This window comes from Salvelinus sp. IW2-2015, linkage group LG20 (assembly GCF_002910315.2).
Source record: "Salvelinus sp. IW2-2015 linkage group LG20, ASM291031v2, whole genome shotgun sequence".
In the NCBI taxonomy this organism is placed as follows: domain Eukaryota; kingdom Metazoa; phylum Chordata; class Actinopteri; order Salmoniformes; family Salmonidae; genus Salvelinus; species Salvelinus sp. IW2-2015.
Genome location: NC_036860.1, coordinates 65810874 through 65819725, shown reverse-complemented (window position 1 = coordinate 65819725; position 8852 = coordinate 65810874).

Here is an 8852-nt window from a genome sequence, read left to right as displayed (position 1 = left end):
TTAAGTGGATGGGAGGGGGTGTGTGTGTGTGTGTGTGTGTGTGTGTGTGTGTGGTGTGTGTGTGTGTGTGTGTGTGTGTGTGTGTGTGTGTGTGTGTGTGTGTGGGTGTGTGTGTTGTGTGTGTGTGTGGTGTGTGTGGTGCGTGCGTGAGTGGTGCATGTTTTTTTCATCATCTCAGTTGCAGCGAGTGTTTATGTTCCTGTTAGCAATGAAATATTAGCCATATAAGGAAACAGTTTTGTAAAAGCGCAACAATATGATGCAACAGCTGCTCTTGTCAGACCTATTGTGTCCAGTGTGCAGTCAGAATACCAAGTTCCTCAATACAAACATTAGCTGCACTTAAAACAAACTTTGGGACACATTTGGAACACACATTAGGACACACTTGGAACACAAATGTAGTGCACTAAGGGAATAGGGTGCACAGGGTCTGCAAATGTTTTCTGGGTAGGAGGTAGTAGTTAGGAGTTAGGATGTAGGAAGTGGAAGTAGGAGGCTCGGCTTGGAGCATAATGTCAGGAAGTCAGAGAATGGCCTGAGCTGCATGACTAACAACTGCATCAATACAACTGAGTCCCAAAGTGTGTTCCATGGCATTATAGGCATTATAAAGGGAATAGGGTACCATTTGGGACTACGACTTAAAATTTATTTTAAGTGCAGTCACAAAAACCATCAGCGCTATGATGAAACTGGCTCTCATGAAGAACCGCCACAGGAAAGGAAGACCCAGAGTCACCTCTGCTGCAGAGGATATGTTCATTAGAGTTACCAGCCTCAGAAATTGCAGCCCAAATAAATGCTCCACAGAGTTCAAGTAACAGACACATCTCAACATCAACTGTTCAGAGGAGCCGCGTGAATCAGGCCTTCATGGTCAAATTGCTGCAAAGAAACCGCTACTTAAGGACACCAATAAGAAGAAGAGACTTGCTTGGGTCAAGAAACACGAGCAATGGACATTAGACCAGTGAAATCTGTCCATTGGTCTGATGAGTCCAAATTTGAGATTTTTGGTTCCAACCACCGTGTCTTTGTGAGACACAGAGTATGCTTCCCACCGTGAAGCATGGAGGAAGAGGTGTGACGGTGTGGGGTGCTTTGCTGATGACACTGTCTGTGTTTTATTTAGAATTCAAGGCACACTTAACCAGCATGGCTACCACAGCATTCTGCAGCGATACCCCATCCCATCTAGTTTGCGCTCAGTGGGACTATCATTTGATTTTTCAACAGGACATTGACCCAAAACACACTTCCAGGCTGTGTTAGAGCTGTTTGACCAATGAAAGTGATGGTGCTGCATCAGATGACCTAGCCTCCATAATCACCCGACCTCAACCCAATTGAGATAGTTTGGGATGAGTTGGACCACAGGGTGAAGGAAAAACAGCCAACAAGTGCTCAACATATGTTGGGAACTCCCAAGACTATTGGAAAAGTATTCCTCATGAAGCTGGTTGAGAGAATGCCAAGAGTGTGCGAAGCTGTCATCAAGGCAAAGGGTCGCTACTTTGAAGAATCTCAAATATAAAATATATTTTGATTTGTTTAACACTTTTTTGGGGGGTTACTACATGATTCCATATGTGTTATTTCATAGTTTTGATGTCTTCAATGTAGAAAATAGTAAAAATAAAGAAAAACCCCTTGAGTAGGTGTGTCCAAACTTTTGACTAGTACTGTACATTCTTTGAACTTTTCTTCTTCCATTGCCCTATTCAGAACTAATGAAAGGCTAGTGTATAAATGCAATTTGTTCAAGCTGTTCTCACACCAGAGGCGTAACAATGGATCCAATCTTCACGTGTTATTATTAAATTGTTCTCATGATTGTCTGAAACAATAGAGTGTTGAGTAATACCTATTCTAAGTTGGATCAGGAAATGGTAGACAGTCAGTCTTACAATTGGTCCCGATTAAATAATGATTAAATCCCTAGAGAACCGCCCCATTCTCCTTTCTACTTTCCATCAGAATTTCACAGGGTTTGAAGTTATGTATTTGCATGGTGGAAAAATACTGGCACCTATCCGTGGTTGATTTTGTTAGAGAGAGAGAGAGACAGAGAGAGAGAGCGAGAGAGAGCGAGAGAGCGAGAGAGAGAGAGCGAGAGAGAGAGCGAGAGAGAGAGCGAGAGAGAGCGAGAGAGAGAGCGAGAGAGAGAGCGAGAGAGTGGGGGGGAGCGAGCGAGAAAAAAATAGTTAATAGGAAGTTACATTACCCCGTATAAAGATGTACATACTTCACATGTGGATGAGCATGATACAGAAACTGGTTGCCTCTCTCTGAAACCACACAGAGGGAGAAACTGAGTGAGAACCAGAGAGCCCATTGTGAAAGGTGTTTCCTCTGTGACATTCTATGATACCCCCCCAAAGAAAATGTCCTACACTTTGTCATCTAAAAATGGCCTGTGCCCCTCAGCTGCAGCCTCGGGGACATTGTGATATCGCTTCCTCAGAGGATGTCTCTCATGAATGACATGTTAACGCTGCTAAAACCTTCAAATGACCCCCCCCCCCCTCATCTATTAGAAATACCTGGGTTCAAATAATATTTGAAATCTTTCCAATACTTTAGCTGGGCTTGATTGAGCATGCATGTCACAATGGAAGTGATGGATTTGCTCTACATGTTCCTAACCTGCCTATATGGCCCTTCAGGCAGGCTCAAGCAAACTCTCAAAGTGTTTGAAATATTTCAAGTACTATTTGTACCCATCCATAGTCTCAAACAATCACCGACTGACAATAGACTACATTGTATTGTTTTATCTGTTAACAGAGCAAGAGGCAACCAAGGCAAGAGTCGCGACAAGGAACATCACTAACAGACMTACATATGTGGTGAGAGAGAACAAAAGGTTGAGAGGTCAGAGAGCAGGAGGTTAAGTAACAAGAGGCCATGTTATTGAAGGTCACAGTGGGTCTATTGACATGGAGTTAGCTAATCATAGGTGATTAGATGATGTTGAAGTTTAAATGGTGCTGGAATAGTGGAAGCAGATCCTGTTTTCTTTGTGACWTGCAGTAACTCTGTGGTTCTAAATCAATAATTGTTCAGGAGTCCGAAAATGTGGGAAACATTAACTTGCTTGACCATACTGTAGGTTATGTAACTGTTTGTTACATGCAATATGTTTTGTGGACTTCACCGGACAGATGTTGCTCTCCGGCTTTGTGATGCAACAAAGGTGTGGTTGAATTTATTCTGCCACTGTGTCTTCTTATTGTCTTGGCCTTAGACGTATATATCACGGTGTCAAGGCATATGAACTAGCAGGTTTTAGATTAGATTGACCTCCCCTGTGGTTTTACCCATGCACCTCTACTGAGTGTTTAACATGATTTTTAAATGACTACCTCGTCTCTGTACCCCACACAATTATATGTAAGGTCTGTAACGTCTGCTTCCAGCTCACACTCTCAAACACCTAGATCCCCTGAACGCAGCTCACTCTCCAGATCCCAATCACCTGAATTCTYATCACCTGTTCACACACCTGTATGTCATTATCACACACTATTTAGTTCAGTTCTTTGCACCACATCATTGTGAGGTATTGCTTGTTTTGTGACACACTTCTATTCGGAGTGCTGGGTTTCCTGTAATTTTTTTGCCTGCCTCACTAACGACACATTTTGCCTATTCCCTGCCTGCACTTTAGTGTATCGGATTTCCTGTTATCAACCTATTGCCTGATCTCCCGGACAACGTTACTAGCCTTTTCCCTGCCTGTACTGTTGCCTTTTTGGACCCCCTGTGTATGACCTTCTGCCTGCCCCTGGACCCAGCTACCTGCCTCCTCCTGTGGTCCTTTAKAATAAATACCTGRTGCGCTTGATACCAGCTCTCTGTCTCCCATKTTGTTCATTACAAGGTCCCTCAGTRGAGCAGTGAATTTCAATCACAGATTCAACTACAAAGACCAGGGAGGTTTCCAATGATTCACAAAGAAGCGCACCTATTGGTAGATGGGTAAAAKAAAAAGCAGACATTGAATATCCCTTCGAGCATGTGGAAGTTACTAATTACACTTTGGATGGTGTATCAATACACCAAGACACAACAAAGATACAGGCATCCTTCATAACTCACCCCTTCTTAGGCCTCACTCCCCCCATCTGAGATATCTACCTGTCACGCTCGTCGTAGGAAGTAGACCAAGGCGCAGAGTGGTGAGCGTACATTTTAGTTTATTTATAATGTCGCCAACAAAACAAGAAATAACAAACGAACGTAAAGCTACGTAGTGCTCACAGGCCACTACACATAGACTACCCACAATCACAGGTGGGTTAAAAGGGCTGCCTAAGTATGATTCCCAATCAGAGACAACGATAGACAGCTGCCTCTGATTGGGAACCACACTCAGCCAGAAACAAAGAAATAAAGAACAAATGCCCACACCCAAATCACACCCCTGACCAAACCAAATAGAGACATAAAAGGCTCTCTAAGGTCAGGGCGTGACAGTACCCCCCCCCCCAAAGGTGTGGACTTTGGCGCAAAACCTGAACCTATAGGGGAGGGTCTGGGTGGGCATCTATCTGCGGTGGCGGCTCTGGTGCGGGACGTAGACCCGCTCCACCTCTGGCTCACCCAACTTTAGTGGCGCCTCTGGTGCGGGGACCCTCGTCACCGACCCCGGACTGGGGACCCTCGCTGCAGGCCCGGACTGGGAACCCTCGCTGCAGGACCCGGACTGGGGACCCTCGTTGCAGGCCCCGACTGGGGACTCTCGTTGCAGGCCCCGGACTGGGAACCCTCGCTGCAGGCCCCGGACTGGGAACGCCTCGCTGCAGGCCCCGGACTGGGAACCCCTCGCTGCAGCCCCGGACTGGGACCGTCGCTGGAGCTCCGGACTGGAGGCCGTCTCTGGAGCCGGACTGGAGGCCGTGTTGGAGGCTCCGGACTGGGACCGTGTGGGAGCCGGACTGGCCTCGTGGAGCTCGGACTGGGGGAACCGTGTGGAGGCTCCGGACTGGAGACCGTCGCTGGAGGTTCCGGGACTGGAGACCGATCTTGGAGGCTCCCGACCTGGCCCGTGACAGCAGGCACAGGTGAACCGGGCTGTGGGGGAGCACTGAGAATCTGGTGCTCAGTTACTTGCCCCGCTCCTTTTGGCTGAATGCCCACTTAAGCCCGGCACGGGCGGAGCGCAGGCATAGGACGCACTGAGCAGTCACAGCGCACCGGAAACACAGTGCGCAGAGCCGGTGCAGGATACCCTGGACCGAAACGTTGCACCGGAGACCAAGAGCGCTGAGCTGGCACAATCCGCCCTGGCTGGATGCCCACTCTAGCGTGGCATTGCGGAGAGCTGGCTCCGAGCGCATCGGGCTGTGCATGCGCACCGGAGACACTGTGCACTTTAACCGCATAACACGGTGCCTGCCCGGTCACTCGCTCCCCGCGGTAAGCACAGGGAGTTGCTCAGGTCTATAACCTGACTCCGCCAATCTCCCGTGTGCCCCCCCCCCCAAAAAAATGGGGGGCTGCCTCTCGTGCCTGCTTCGATGACTTGCCTCCTCATACCGTCGCCGCTCCTCCTTCGCTGCCTTTAATTCCTCCTTTGGACGGCGATATTCCCCAGCCTGCCTCCAGGGTCCTTTACCGTCCAGGATTTCCTCCCAAGTCCATGTCCCTTTCTCCACGCTGCTTGGTCCTTTTGTGGTGAGTAGTTCTGTCATGCTTGTCGTAAGAAGTAGACCAAGGCACAGCGTGGTTAGCGTACATTTTAGTTTATTTATAATGTCGCCAACAAAACAAGAAATAACAAACGAACCTAAGCTACGTAGTGCTCGCAGGCCACTACACATAGACAACTACCCACAATCACAGGTGGGAAAAAGGGCTGCCTAAGTATGATTCCCTATCAGAGACAACGATAGACAGCTGCCTCTGATTGGGAGCCACACTCGGCCTAAAGAACATAGAATACCCACCCAAATCACACCCTGACCAAACCAAATAGAGACATAAAAAGGCTCTCTAAGGTCAGGGCGTGACACTACCGCAGCCCTCATCCTCCACATACAACACATGTTCTGGCAGTCACATTCTGTTAAACGGTCCCAAAGCACACTCATCCCTGGGTCAATCGTCTTTTCAGTMTGCTYRAGCTAGCGACTGGAACGAGCTGCAACAAACACTCAAACTGGACAGTTTTATCTCAATCTCTTCATTCAAAGACTCAATCATGGACACTCTTACTGACAGTTGTGGCTGCTTTGTGTYATGTATTGTTGTCTTTACCTTTTTTCCCTTTGTGCTGTTGTCTGTACCCAATAATGTTGGTACCATGTTCTGTGCTGCTGCCGTGTTGTGTTGCTACCATATTGTTGTCATGTTGTGTTGCTGCCTTGCTATGTTGTCTGACGTCTCTCTTTATGTAGTGTTGTCTCTCTTGTCATGATGTGTGTTTTGTGCTATATTTACATTTTATTTATTTATTTATTTTTAATCCCAGCCCCCGTCCCCGCAGGAGACCTTTTGGTAGGCCGTCATTGTAAATAAGAATTTGTTCTTACCTGACTTGCGTAGTTAAATAAAATAACTCAGTTGCTGGAGAGGAAGGAAACCACTCTGGGATTTCAGCATGAGGCCAATGGGGACTTTAAAACAGTTACGGTGTAACGCTATGCGCTGAGAGTCGGGAAGCAAGTTTAGGGAGGGAGTGTTAATAAATAAACGCAAGTTAATATAAAACAAGAARGCACAGACATGACACCGGAACAGAAACAATAACATCTGGGGAAGGAACCAAAGGGAGTGACATATATATAGGGAAGGTAATCAGGGAGGTGATGGAGTCCAGGTGAGTCTGAAGACGCGCAGATGCGCGTAACTATGGTGACAGGTGTGCGCCATAACGAGCAAACTGGTCACCTAGAGGCCGGAGAGGGAGTGTAACAGTTTAACTTTACGTACGTCCCCTCGCCCCGACCRGGGCACGAACCAGGGACCCTCTGCACACATCAACAACAGTCACCCACGAAGCATCGTTACCCATCGCTCCACAAAAGCCGCGGGCTGCACACATTTTTTCTACTGGGCGAACAAACGTTCGCAATCTCCCCCTATCTGCAAGCGGGGCCAATCACAACACACCTTATTGTCATCAGAGTTGAACTAACCAATAAGAATGCTTGAACATTAAATACACATTTCTTTAGAGGCAAGTGGAAACATAACCAACCCTGTTACAGGAGCACACGTGACATACAGAGTTTAATAGCTGTGATTGGAGAAAACTGAGGATGGATCATTGTAGTTACTCCACAATACTAACCTAATGACAATGAAAACAAGGAAGTCTGTTGCAATAAGGCACTAAAGTAATACTGAAGAAATCAGGCAAATAAATATAGGCCATGGTGGCAAAGTAATTACAATATAGCAATTCAATACTCATCAGTCATCAGTCATTGGCAGCAGAGAACTAGAAGGAGAGGTGGCCAAAGGAAGAATTGGCTTTGGGGGTGACCAGTGAGATATACCTGCTGGAGCGTGTGCTACGGGTGGGTGCTGCTATGGTGACCAGTGAGCTGAGATAAGGCGGGGCTTTACCTAGCAGAGACTTGTAGATGACCTGGAGCCAGTGGGTTTGGCGACGAGATCATACAGGTCGCAGTGGTGGGTAGTATATGGGGCTTCACTGCTTCGGTGATAGACTGCATCCAATTTGTTGAGTAGAGTGTTGGAGGCTATTTTGTAAATGACATCACCGAAGTCGAGGATCGGTAGGATGGTCATTTTATGAAGGGTATGTTTGGCAGAATGAGCTGAAGGAATGCCTTTGTTTGCGAAATAGGAATCTAGATTTAATTTTGGATTGGAGATGTGAGTCTGGAAGGAGAGTTTACAGTCTAACCAGACACCTAGGTTATTGTAGTTGTCCACATATTCTAAGTCAGAACCGTCCAGAGTAGTGATGCTGGACGGGCGGGCAGGTGCGGGCAGCGATCGGTTGAAGAGCATGCATTTAGTTTTACTTGCATTTAAGAGCAGTTGGAAGCCACGGAAGGAGAGTTGTATGGCATTGAAGCTCATCTGGAGGTTAGTTAACAGTGTCCAACGAAGGGCCAGAGGTATACAGAATGGTGTCATCTGCGTAGAGGTGGATCAAAGAATCACCAGCAGTGAGAGCGACATCATTGATGTATACAGAGAAGAGAGTCGGCCCGAGAATTGAACCCTGTGGCACCCCCATAAAGACTGCCAGAGGTCCGGACAACAGGCCCTCRGATTAGACATACGGAACTCTATCGGAGAAGTAGTTGGTGAACCAAGCGAGGCAATCATTTGAGAAACCAAGGCTGTTGAGTCTGAAAATATGAATGATGTGATTGACAGAGTCGAAAGCCTTAGCCAGGTRGATGAATACGGCTGCACAGTAATGCCTCTTATCGATGGTGGTTATGATATCGTTTAGGACCTTGAGTGTGGCTGAGGTGCACCCATGACCAGCTCGGAAACCTGATTGCATAGCGAGAAGGTACGGTGAGATTCGAAATGGTCGGTAATCTGTTTTGTTAACTTGGCTTTCAAACACCTTAGAAAGGCAGGGTAGAATAGATATAGGTCTGTAGCAGTTTGGGTCTAGAGTGTCTCCCCCTTTGAAGAGGGGGATGACCGCGGCAGCTTTCCAATCTATGGGAATCTCAGACGATACGAAAGAGAGGTTGAACAGGCTAGTAATAGGGGTTGCAATAATTTTGGCGGATAATTTTAGAAAGAGAGGGTCCAGATTGTCTAGCACGGCTGATTTGTAGGGGTCCAGATTTTGCAGCTCTTTCAGAACATCAGCTATCTGGATTTGGGTGAAGGGGAAGTGGGGGAGG